This window comes from Tamandua tetradactyla, chromosome 7, assembly GCF_023851605.1.
Source record: "Tamandua tetradactyla isolate mTamTet1 chromosome 7, mTamTet1.pri, whole genome shotgun sequence".
NCBI classification, from domain to species: domain Eukaryota; kingdom Metazoa; phylum Chordata; class Mammalia; order Pilosa; family Myrmecophagidae; genus Tamandua; species Tamandua tetradactyla.
Window position 1 is genome coordinate 71,098,111 of NC_135333.1, and position 13,451 is coordinate 71,111,561.

The 13,451-nt window shown below is 37.2% G+C and overlaps 2 pseudogenes; one reads left to right on the forward strand and one right to left on the reverse strand.

Moving 5' to 3' along the window:
- Nucleotides 1-714: 714 nt before the first annotated feature.
- LOC143689766 (L-lactate dehydrogenase B chain-like) lies at nt 715-1,763 on the forward strand (annotated as a pseudogene).
- Nucleotides 1,764-7,874: 6,111 nt separating this feature from the next.
- On the reverse strand, nt 7,875-9,221 carry LOC143689767 (elongation factor 1-alpha 1 pseudogene; annotated as a pseudogene).
- Nucleotides 9,222-13,451: the final 4,230 nt, after the last annotated feature.

The following is a 13,451-nucleotide window of genomic DNA, read 5'->3' on the forward strand; positions in this document are numbered from 1 at the left end:
CAGTAAGAAAGTTGAATATTGTATTCCAAACAAGTATTGGTTTGACTGATATCTTACAGCCTTACTCTGTTGAAGTGATTCTCAGCTGAACAATATGTCTGTTGAAACTTTGAAAAGCATTTCCACTTTTGTTATTTATTAGTAGTATATATTTTTTAACGTGTCAAATCTTCTGACTTTAAATAAAAAATCATTGCAATTTAAAAAAATATTAAGGGAGAGATTAAGACATTTCCAGATAAACAAAAGTGGAGGGAATTCAACACTACTACACCAGCCCTAAAAGAAATGGTAAAAGAAATTCTTTGTGTTGAAAGGAAGTGAAGTAGATTGGAGTCACATAAAGAAACAAAGATCTCTGATAAATGTAACCACACAGGTAAATATAAATGCAAGTACTGATGTATTTTTGGTTTATAACTTCACTTTATACTTTTTATAGGATCTACACTAGACATGCATAAAAATAATGGTAAATCTATGGTTTTATACCTATAAGATAGAAAGTTCTAATTTGTGACAAGAACAACATAAAGGTGAGAGAAGAAGGGGTATAGGAACACAGCTTGTGTATGCTATGGAGTTAAGTTGGTATTAAATCAAATGAAACTGTTATAGATTTAGGATGTTAAATTTAAGACCCATGGTAGGACTTTGTCTTTGTCACCAGACTTGTATAGCCCTCCTCAGAGCCCTCTCTGTCTCCCGTGCACAATGGTCAGTCTTAAGGAAAAACTGATTGCACCAGTTGCAGAAGAAGAGGTAACAATCCCAAATAATATCACTATAGAAGGTGTTGGACAAGCTGGTATGGCATGTGCCATCAGCATTCTTGGAAAGTCTCTGGCTGATGAATTTGCTCTTGTGGATGTTTAGGAAGATAAACTCAAAGGAGAAATGATGGATCCACAGAATGGAAGCTTGTTTCTTCAGATATTTAAAATTGTGGCAGATAAAGATTACTCTGTGACTGTTAATTTGAAGACTGTGGTGGAACTGCAGTACTCTGTCAACAAGAGGGGGAGAGTCGCCTCAACCTGATTCAGAGGAACATTAATGTCTTCAAGTTCATTATTCCTCAGATCGTCAAGTATAGTCTTGATTGCATCATAATTGTGGTTTCCAACCCAGCGGATATTCTAGCATACGTTACCTGGAAACTAAGTGGATTACCCAAGCACCAAGTGATTGGAAGTGGGTGCAATCTGGATTCTGCTAGATTTCACTATTTTATGGCTGAAAAACTTGGCATTCATCCCAGCAGCTACCATAGATAGATTTTGGGGAAACATAAGGACTCAAGTATGACAGTATGAAGTAGAGTAAATGTGGTAGGAGTTCCTCTCCAGGAACTGAATCCAGAAATAGGAACAGATATTGACAGTGAAAATTGGAAGGAAATGCAGAAGATGGTTGTTGAAAGTGCCTATGAAGTCATAAGCTTAAAGTATATACCAACTGTGCTATTGGATTAAGTGTGGCTGGTCTGACTGAATCCATGTTCAAAATTCTATCCAGGATTCATCCAATGTCAACAATGGTGAAGGGGATGTATGGCATTGAGAACAAAATCTTCTTAAGCCTTCCATGTATGCAGAATGCTTGGGGATTAATCAGTGATATCAACCAAAAGCTGACAGATGATGAAGTTGCTCAACTCAAGAAGAGTGCAGATACCCTCTGGGACATCCAGAAGAACCTAAAGGATCGGTGACATTTGAGTAATATGCTATGGAAATTTAAAAACTGCAATGTGATTAACCTTGAGCCATTAGTTATCATTCATGTACATGGATCACAGTTTGCTTTTATCTTTCAAGACATGTGAGTTGTGTCCACAGAATAAAGCAAATTCTTGGTTTAATGCTTGCAATAGGAGCCCTTGAACAAATAAAATTAACTGTCATAGTGCAGGAAAAAAAAAAAGACTCATGGTAACCACAAGGAAAGTATCTGAAAAATATACACAGGTAGAAATTCTAAAGTGTTCATTGCAAAAGATAAACTAAATATAGGAAAAAAGACAGTAATGGAAGACTTGAGGGACAAAAATGTTGTAAGACTTTCAAAAACCAAATGACAAAGTGGCAGAAGTAAGTTCTGCATTATAAATATTCACTTTAAATAATAAATTGGATAAATTCTCCGGTCAAAGGAAGAGATTGGTGGAATGGATTAAAAAAGCATGATCCAACTATCAGCTGTTTACAAGACACTCGCCTTAAATTCAAAGACACAAGTGGGTTGAAAGTGAAGGATATAGAAAAATATTCCATATAATAGTTACCAAAAGAGAGCAGCAGTGGCTACACTAATACCAGAAAAAATAGAAGGTATTTAAGTAAACACTGTTAAAAGGGCTAAAGAAGGATAAAAGAATCAATTTGTTGGGAAGATATAACAATTATAAAACTATAAACCTAACAATGGAACCCCAAATATATGAAGCAAACATTGGCCATTTTGAAGGGAGAAGTGGATGGTTTTACATTAAAATTAGGATGATTCAACACCTCACTTTCAATAATGGGTTTAACCTCCAGACAAAAGATCAATAAAGAATGAAGGACTTGAATAATGCTATAAACCAACTAGACACAACAGACATATATAGGACACTTCATCCAATGACAGCATAATACACATTCTTCTCAAGGACACACAGATCATTGTCTAAGATAGACCATATATTAGGTCAGAAAAAAAACTCAATAAATTTAAAAACTTTGAAATCATACAGAGTATTGTTCTCTGACCACATGCAATGAAGGTAGAAATTGGTAACAGAGGGAGAATTGGAAAATTCATAAATATGTGAAAATTAAACAATATACCCAAACAACCAATAAGTCCTAAAAGAAATCACCAGGGAAATTAGAATATATCTTGATATGAATGAAAATGAGCACACAACATTTCAAAACATACGACATGTAACAAAAGCAGTACTAAGAGGAAAATTTATAGCTCTGAATGCTTACATTAAAAAAGAAGATTTTAAATCAAATATAACCTCAAAACTGGAAGAACAAGAGAAAAAAGCAAACTAAACCTAAGTGAGATGAAGGAATGAAATAACAAAGAATAGAGTAGAGATAAATGAAATAGAGAACACAAAACAATTGAGAGAATCAATGAAATCAAAAGTTGGTTTCTTTTTTAGAAGATCACTGCTACTGACAAATCCATAGCTAGACTGACAAAGCAAAAAAGAGAGAGAACACAAATACAAAAATCAGAAACGAAAGGGGAGATGTTACTATCTACATTAAAGAACTCAGAAAATATTATAAGAGAATACTATGAACAATGCACACCTACAAATTAGATAACATAGATGAAGTGGACAAATTCTTAGAAACATAAAAATTACCTAGAAGAACTCAAGAAGAAATAGAAGATTTCAATAGACCAATAACAAGTAAAGATGTTGAATCAATACTCAAAAACTTACCAAGAAAGAAAAGCCTAGGCCCAGGCAATTTGACTGGTGAATTTCACCAAACATTCAAAGAAGAATTAACACCAATAATTCTCAAGCTATTTCAAAAATTGAACAAGAGGGAACACATCTTAACTCCTTCTGTGAAGCTAGCATTACCTTGATACCAAAAGCCAGATGAAAGAATCACAACTGGGTCAAGACGGCGGCTTAACACGTGTGCATTTTAGTTCGTCCTCCAGAACAACTACTAAATAACCAGAAACAGTACAGAACGGCTCCCGGAGCCATGATAGTGACCGGACACACAGCGTACCCCAGTCTGGACCAGCTGAACCGGCTGTGAGCACCCCCTAGAACCGTGAGTTCTCAAAGTTGCAGCGGCCAGCGCCCCTCCCCCACAGGCTGCTTCCCAGAGGGGAAAGGAAAGAACTTTACCAGCAGCAGGGACTGGGCACAATCAAATGCCAATTGTGGAACTAATTAACAAATTCTGACTACTAAAAAGAGGCCCCCAGCTTAGGTGAACCTGATCAAAGCTTAGGTTGCTCATTTTTGCCCCAGCGCCGAGGGGGCAGGACTGACAGAAAAAGGGGGGAAAAAAAGAAGGAAACAGAGGTTTTTGTGGCTGTGTATCTATGAAGGTTTGACTGCCTCTGGATACAGTGGCAGGCTTTTTCAGGCTGCAACTGCCCCAGGCATAGGCAGAAGTGAGCTCTTTTGGGGGCTTGTCGGGAGCCTGTGCCTTCCCCAGGGGAGGGGTGAAGCCCCACCCAGGTGGAATCCCTCCATCAAGGAATTCAGACAACCAGGGCTTGGTAATTTGAAGCCATTAAAACCAGCCTACAACCTCTCCTCTGTCTCCACCATGCCCCCAGCAGAGAGAGTCTGCCAAAGTTAAAGGTACTGCATCATCTTATGCTGGTGGGACCTACAGTCAGACAGGCACCATATACTGGGCAGGATAAGAAAAAAAGAGTCCAGAGACTTCATAGGAAAGTCTTTCAACCTGCTGGGTGTCACCCTCAGGGAAAACCGATGCAGGTGACTCTTTCCTCCTGATAGGAGGCCAGTTTGGTCTGGGAAAATCCGGCTGGGGTCTATAATATCTAAGTAGACCCTCCTAAGTGTGTGTGGGGGAAAGGCACCACACAAGCAGGGCAAGAAACAAGAAAACAAGAACTGAAAAATTCTCCTCTGTTAAACAAAACTTAAGCTAAAGGTCCAGATAAAGCTGAACGGAATGTCAAAGAACAGATAGACAAAAATTCATCCAGCAAGAAAACCCTAGATAAAAGAAGTGAAAGCAATCTCCTGAATAAACTTATTAAGGTAATTAAATGCCTAGACACCAGCAAAAAATAATAAGTCACACTAGGAAAATTGAAGATATGGCCCAGTCAAAGGAACAAACCAACAATTCAAATGACATGCAGGAGCTGAAACAATTAATTCAGAATGTATGAACAGACATGGAAAACCTCATCAAAAACCAAATCAATGAATTGAGGGAGGATATAAAGAAGGCAAGGAAAGAACAAAAAGAAGAAACTGAAAGTCTGAAAAAACAAATCACAGAACTTATGGGAATGAAAGACACAGTAGAAGAGATGAAAAAAACAATGGAAACCTACAATGGTAGATTTCGAGAGACAGAACATAGGATTTCTGAACTGGAGGATGGAACATCTGAAATCTGACAAGAAACAGAAACTATAGGGAAAAAATGGAAAAATATGAGCAGGGACTCAGGGAATTGAAAGACAATATGAAGCGCATGAATATACGTGTTGTGGGTGTCCCAGATGGAGAAGAGAAGGGAAAAGAAGGAGAAAAACTAATGGAGGAAATTATCACTGAAAATTTCCCAACTCTTATGAAAGACTTAAAATTACAGATCCAAGAAGTGCAGCGTACCCCGAAGAGAATAGATCCAAACAGACATACTCCAAGGCATTTAATAATCAGAATGTGAGAGGTCAAAGAGAAAGAGAGGATCTTGAAAGCAGCAAGAGAAAAGCAATCCATCACATACAAGGGAAGCCCAATAAGACTATGCCCAGATCTCTCAGCAGAAACCATGGAGGCGAGAAGACAGTGGGATAATATATTTAAATTATTAAAAGAGAAAAACTGCCAACCAAGAATTCTATATCCAGCAAAATTGTCCCTCAAAAATGAGGGTGAAATTAAAACATTTTCAGACAAAAAATCACTGAGAGAATTTGTGACCAAGAGACCAGCTCTGCAAGAAATACTAAAGGGAACACTAGAGACAGACACGAAGACAGAAGAGAGAGGTGTGGAGAAGAATGTAGAAAGGAAGACTATGAGTAAAGGTAAAAAGAAGGAAAATTAGATATGACATATAAAATCCAGAAGGTAAAATAGTAGAAGAAAGTACTACCCATGCAGTAATAACACTGAATGTTAATGGATTAAACCCTCCAATCAAAAGACATAGTCTGGCAGAATGGATTAAAAAACAGGACCCATCTATATGCTGTCTCTACTCAAAGGACACGAGGCCAAGGACACAAATGGACATTTACACACCAATGTTTATAGCACCATTATTAACAATTACCAAGAGATGGAAACAGCCAAAATGTCCATCAACAGAGAGTTGGCTAAACAAACTGTGACATTTACATAAGATGGAATATTATGCAGCTGTAAGACAGAATAAAGTTATGAAGTATGTAACAACATGAATGGACCTTAAGGACATTATGCTGAGTGTGACTAGCCAGAAACAAAGGGACAAATACTGTATGGTCTCACTGATATGAACTGACATTAGTGAATAAACTTGGAATATTTCCTTGGTAATAGAGACCATCAGGAGATAGAAATAGGGTAAGATATTGGGTAATTGGAGCTGAAGGGATACAGACTGTGCAATAGGACTGAATATAAAAATTCAGAAATGGACAGCACAATATTACCTAACTGTAATACAATGATGTTAAAACACTGAATGAAGCTGCATGTGAGAATGATAGAGGGAGGAGGGCTGGGGCATAAATGAAATCACAAAGAAAGATAGATGATAAAGTTGAGATGGTGTAATCTAGTAATGCCTGGAGTATATAGTGATAGTGACTAAATGTACAAATTTAAAAAATGTTTTTGCATGAGAAAGAACAAAAGAATGTCATTACTGCAGTGTGCTGAAAATAGATGGTACTTAATATTTTAAAATTTCAACTAATGTTTAAAATTTCAACTAATGTGTGAGACTAAAGCAAAAAATGTTTATTTGGTACAAGTCTATACTTTGACTAGTGCATCTCCTAATATAACTTATGTGGATAGTTGACTGAACACCTTAAGTATATGGAACTTTGTATAGGACATGAGATTTTGTTGGTTTGTCCAGGTGATGCCCTGATGAATCCCAGAGTGATTTGATCAGTGAGTGGAAAAGCATTTGCAAAGTCCCCTTCGGGGAATGGTGAGAATGGGGGAAAACTCAACTTCCCCAAGATGATTTCTTGATATTCTCACAAGCAATGTGGACAACCAAAGCTATAGGCTGAGCCCCCAGTCTTGGGGTTTGTTCATATGAAACTTAACCCCACAGGGGATAGGTCAAGCCTACTTAAAATTAAGCCTAAGAGTCACCCCCAAGAGAACCTCTTTTGTTGCTCAGATGTGGCCTCTCTCCAGCCAACAAAACAAGCAGATTCACCACCCTCCCCCTGTCTACATGGGACATGACTCCCAGGGGTGTGGATCTTCCTGGCAGCGTGGGACAGTAATCCCAGAAGGAGCTTAGATTCAGCATCAAGGGATTGAGAAAAACTCTAGAATGAGCTGAGACCCAGCATCAAGGGATTGAGAAAACCTTCTCAACCAAAAGGGGGAAGAGTGAAATGAGACAAAGTGTCAATGGCTGAGAGATTCCAAACAGAGTGAAGAGGTTATCCTGGAGGTTATTCTTATGCATAAGTAGATATCACCTTGTTATCCAAGATGTAATGGAGAGGCTGGAGGAAACTGCTTGAAAATGTAGAGCTGTGTTCCAGTAGCCATGTTTCTTGATGATGATTGTATAATGATATAGCTTTCACAATGTGACTGTGTGATTGTGAAAACCTTGTGTCTGATGCTCCTTTTATCTACCTTGTCAACAGATGAGAGGAACATATGAAATAAAATTAAATAATAGGGGGAAAAATGTTAAAATAAATTTAGTTTGAAATGCTAGTGGTCAATGAACCCTGATTTTAAAAGCTAATAACGTAAAACTGCCACACAAAAACAAATGGTCCACAAAACATTCCTTCCTCCTGAAGCTTTTGCAATACATTGTTATCATTAATCAGTCTTTCACTATTAAACTTAAATAGCCAACTGAGACAAATAGTTCTGAGGCTGTTTTTCCACCACTAATTAAGACTGGGGTGGCGGGTATAATGGGTAATATTCATTTAGCTTTCTGACCTTTTTGGGCAGATTAGGTGCCCTTGCCAGTTCCAGCAGCCTTATTGTCCATTGCCTTAATGGACTACTGTGTGTCTCATATCACGAAAAATAAAACTACCCAGAGGAGGAGAGTCAGAGAAGCTCTCAACACACTTGGGTTTTTCAGGAACCACATCAGTGATAGCAGCATCACCAGATTTCAGGATTTGGGAACCAGCTTCCAGCTTCTTGCCAGAAAAGCAACCAATCTTCAACTCAGCAAACTTGCAAACAAAGTGAATTGTGTGACAATCCAGCACAAGTGCATAACCAGCACTGATTTGACTTGAATGGTTTAGGATAATCACCAAAGCAGTGAAGCCACCCACTTGCACTGGTGGGTCATTTTTTCTGTCACTAGCCACATTACCACAATGAACGTCTTTTAGAGACATGTTCTTGACATTGGAGTCCACACTGTACCCAGGAAGAGCTTCACTAAAAGCTTCATGGTGCATTTCAACAGACTTTACTTCAGTTGTAACATTGACTGAAACAAAGATGACCACCGTGCCTGGTTTGAGAACACCAGTCTCCACTCGGCCCACAGGCATTGTATCAATTCCATCAATTTTGTAGAAATCCCAAAGATGCAAGGGCTTGTCAGTTGGATGAGTAGGTGGCAGGATTGAATCCACAGCTTCAGACAGCCTGGTTCCACTGGCATTGCCATCCTCACAGATGACTTTCCATCCCTTGAACCAAGACATGCTAGCACTTGGCTCCAGCATGTTGTCATCATTCCAACTAGAAGTTGGCAAAATGTTTATGTGTCAGGGTTGTTCCCAATTTTCTTAATATAGATGCTGACTCCCTTAATGATTTCCTCATGTATGTTCTGACTGTAGAGCGGTTCAGTGGGATCCATTTTGTTAATACTGTTAGTTGTTTCACATCTAGTGTGTAAGCCAGAAGGGCATGCTCATGGGTTTGCCCATTCTTGGATATACCAGCTTCAAATTCACTAACATTAGCAGCAACTACCAGGACAGCACAATCAGCCTGAGATGTGCCTGTAATCATGTTTTTAATAAAGTCTCTGAATCCTGGGACATCAATGATAGTCACATAATACTTGCTGGTCTCAAATTTCCACACGGAAGTATCAATGGTGATATCATGTTCACATTCAACTTTTAGTTTATACAAGACCCAGGCATACTTGAAGGACCCCTTTCTCATCTCAGCAGCCTCCTTCTCAATTTTTTTTTTATTGTTCTTTTGTTGATTTCACCATATTTGTAGATCAGTTGCCTGAATCTATGTGTCCAATAATGACAATGCTGATATGAGTCTTTTCCTTTCCCATTTTTGCTTAAGATATAGTGACGGTTTTCTTGACATTTGTGTTCTGGTAGTAAACCCATTGTGATAAAAGCATAAGTTCTTAAGAGCAGAGAATTTTCTCTGACTGGAGGCAGAGGAGATGTAGCAGGAGAAGTCAGAGAGGTGTGAAACATAAGAACACCACAGCTTGTTGTCTTTGAAGATGGAGGGGCACATGATGAGGAATGCAGTCAGCAAGGGAGCAGGGTGTCAACCAATAGCTGAAAGGAACTTAATTCTGCCAACAACCTGAATGAACATGGAAACAGATCATACGCGTGAGCCTCCAGATAAAAATCCAGGCAGTCTAACACTTGTGAATCTTGTGAGACTGGAACAAAGGAATTGGCTGAACCCAGTCTGAACTTCTGACCTACAGAATGGTGAGAATAAATGGATGTCATTTTAAGCCCTTAAATGTATGATAATTGGTTATAGTAGTAATAGAAAACTAATACCCATCTAGATTGTAACCACTGTGAAAGGAGAGTTTGTGACCTAGTCATCATTTTATTCCTAGCATTTACCACACTGTTGGACTTAAAATGTATGTTTTATAAATATTTGTTGAAGGAAACAATTGAGAAGATCAAGGTCATCCAATAGTGCTTTTCTAAGTTTTCTACATTCTGTTTAAAAAATTTGTCTATGCCTTCTTTCCACAAGGCCCAGCTCAGGTGCCACCTCCTTCTTCAGGACATCTTTGACCTTCAAAGCTAGAAGTAGTGCCTTAGGCATAGCAGTTCAACTTCACCTTTGTATTGTTCAAGCCTCTTCCATCTTGTGTTTGTCTCATAATGTTTTCTACTAGAAACCCTTGATTTTTATATGCCTGATTTATTCATTTTTGACCGATCAGTGCCTAGCAATTCTGTACCACATAGTATGTGCTCAATAATATATATTGAATGAATGGAACATGTGTGTCATATATTAACCATGGTTGAGTGTAAAAGACCATGGGGGACCTTTGTGCTTTTTAGATAAGAAGTAGCATAATATATGTTTTATAGTGGATACAATATAATTGATAGGTAATGAACATTAGGCACCAACCAGATCTCTCTGGCCTTCAACCCCTTCTCAGCAATTATTTCTTCACGTTTAAATCTGAAGTAGTTTTTGAGGTGTCTGTTCAAATATTCCTGATATAATAAAATTTTCTCATTAAGAAGACAGTGATTAAAAAGGGCAAATAAGTTGAGGTAGGTGGGAAATGATCAAATAGGAAAGGAAATAAAGCCTTTGACGTGAGAAGCCATGGGACTACTAGAGTGTGTATTCAAGCAGGAAGCATGTGACTTAGACTGTAAGAGTCTTAGGCAAAAACTGTGTAATAAGTTATGTGTATATGAATGGTGTCTGTCTATGCATGGTACAATACTCCCTCCTCCAAGGTGTACTTTGATACCCCTTTGAACTCTCTCAAGTTTCCTGATGGAATAGGTGAGAAAGGGAAAGTAGTTGGAATAAAATAAGTATAAAGGGAAGGAGACAGGTAAATGAAAGAGGGACAAAATGTAGAAAGGGTAAATAAGGCAATAAAGTAGTGAGGGACACAAAAGAGACATCAGGAAGAAGAAAGTTTTATTAAGGATGCCATTCTTCTCATCCTGTGCTGGCCCCCTTCCTTTGTAATGTTGAAGGATTCTTCAATTTCATAAACTTCCTCTCCTTGTAATAGTAATAAAGCTCCTTTCAACTTCATTGAATTTCACTGAGTAAACCAACAATTTTTTAATCTGATCCAAAACTGAGTTTTGAGGCAGAAAATTCAAGATAATCCTAAAGGAAACTTGGGCTTTGCAAATAATAGTGTTATATTAAATAAATAAAAGTAATGCAGTTATATGCAAATTTGTCTATCTATATATTTGTTTATTTACTTATTTTGGAGAAAAAGCCTTGTCAAATTTTGTAGATGGAGAAAAAACATGGATTTCATTCTTTCCCTACCAAAGAGAGGTTAAAGTTGTGTCAGACAAATATGGGATTGTAGTGTTTCTTCTGTCTTTGAAAAATATAGTTGATGAAACTCAAATCATGAGATTATCTCAGCTTCTGAGATAAAAACAGCATTGGTATAGATATTTTATCCTGCGTTTTGGTATGAGAAACAAATCTTGTCGTAAATGATGAGATTTTTTTCTCAGGGATAAGGTCTCTACCACTATATACTTGAAGCATCTCTGGAGAGTTTTTTTTTTTTTTTTTTTTTCTTTTTTGCATGGACAGGCACCGGGAATCAAACTCTAGTGTCTGGCATGGCAGGCAAGAACTCTTTCACTGAGCCACAGACATTCTAGAAAGATTTTGAATCAACCTATCAAGACTGCTGGTTTTCCATAAAGCAAACATAAAGGAAAATATGGAATTCAAACTTTTGTATTGTAGACTGTTCTAGTTTGCTAGTTGCCGGAATGCAATATACCAGGAACAGAATGGCTTTTTAAAAGGGGAATTTAATAAGTTGCTAGTGTACAGTTCTAAGGCCGAGAAAATGTCCCAATTAAACAAATCTCTAGAAATGTCTAATTACAGGCATCCAGGGAAAGATACCTTGATTCAAGAGGGTTGATGAAGTTCAGGGTTTCTCTCTCAAGTGAGAAGGCACATGGTAAACACAGTCAGGGTTTCTCTCTTGTCTGGAAGGGCACATGGCAAACACGGCATCATCTACTGGCTTTCTCTCCTGGCTTCTGGTTTCATGAAGCTCCCCAGGAGGTGTTTTCCTTCTTCATCTCCAAAGCACTGGCTAGTGAGTGGACTCTCTGCTTCATGGTGCTGCAGCATCTTCTGCTCTCTCTGAATCTCCTTCATTCTCCAAAATGTTTCCTCTTTTATAGGATTTCAGAAACTTATTAAGACCCACCCAAATGGGTGGAGACATGTCGTCACCTAATCCAGTTTAACAACCACTCCTTATTAAATCACATCTCCAGGGAAATGGTCTAACTACAGATTCAAACATACAGTATTGAATAGGGGTTATTCTGCCTTTATGAAATGGGATTTAGATTAAAACATGGCTTTTCTAGGGGACATACATCCTTTCAAACCAGCACACAGACCTAAAAGAATTATGAAAAAACATACTTCCTGGAATATTTCAGTTAACATCTAGAATTTTCACTTTCAATAGTGAAAAGATGTGATTTTTGGCATATAGCAATAATGACTAGAGTAAAAATGTTATGTCACTTTAAAAATATTATCCAATGGGATATATATTCCATATAAGGGGAATATATATGGGGGAATATATATATATATATATATATTCCCCTTATATATATATAAGGGGAATATATATATATCAATGCCCACTATCATTTATTAAAAAAAGAAAAGAAAAACATGAGTGGTTTTTAACAGTAAGGATTTTTATATTCTTTTTTTCCCCTCCAACTTGTACGTCAATCCAATCTCTCTATAGACACTCATCTAATGTAGTTTTATACTTAAAGAGTTTTTATTGAAAATGGTAAATGGGAACTTTGTACTTTATGCATGTTTTTTCTGTAAACCTACAACTTCTTTAATAAAATAAAATAAAAATGAAGGGGGAGAAGGTTTTTGTTGAGCAGCCTATCAAATCTCTTTGCTGAAATAATACAGATATAATATAACTTGAAATAGCAAATTTATTTATTCTATCAGGCTCTAAAGTATTCAAGTTTTCTTGTGGATTGAGCTGACATTACATTTATGAATAGAATACAATTGAGCAAAACAGGACAAACTTCAAAAATAAAAAATTTAAAACATATTTCATATTTTAATGAATATACTGAACGTAAAATGTAAACTTAAATTGGATTATGCATCTTTTAATGAGATGGATGTTGAGTTTTTTTTGGTAATCAGTGCATATATCCATAGATGATTATCACTTGCTTATAAAATGAATAGGAATGAACATCAATCTTGTTCCTAATTTTAACTTCTATGGAAGCATACTTTGGCAAAGCTCATTCTTGTAAATAAGTAGTAGGAGTGGGAAGCCTAGCAATGTCACTGAATTTTCCGAACTCTCAAATTATATGCCCAAAACATATAATAATCTCTCATCAAAATCATTCTTAATGATATATCACCTCTCAACTTGATATTTTGTTGAAAAGAATTCTGAATCTGGACTTGAAAAAGAATTTTGCATTAGAGCAATTTACCTACACAAACTGACCTTATTTTAAATTGTTTTTAGTGGTCA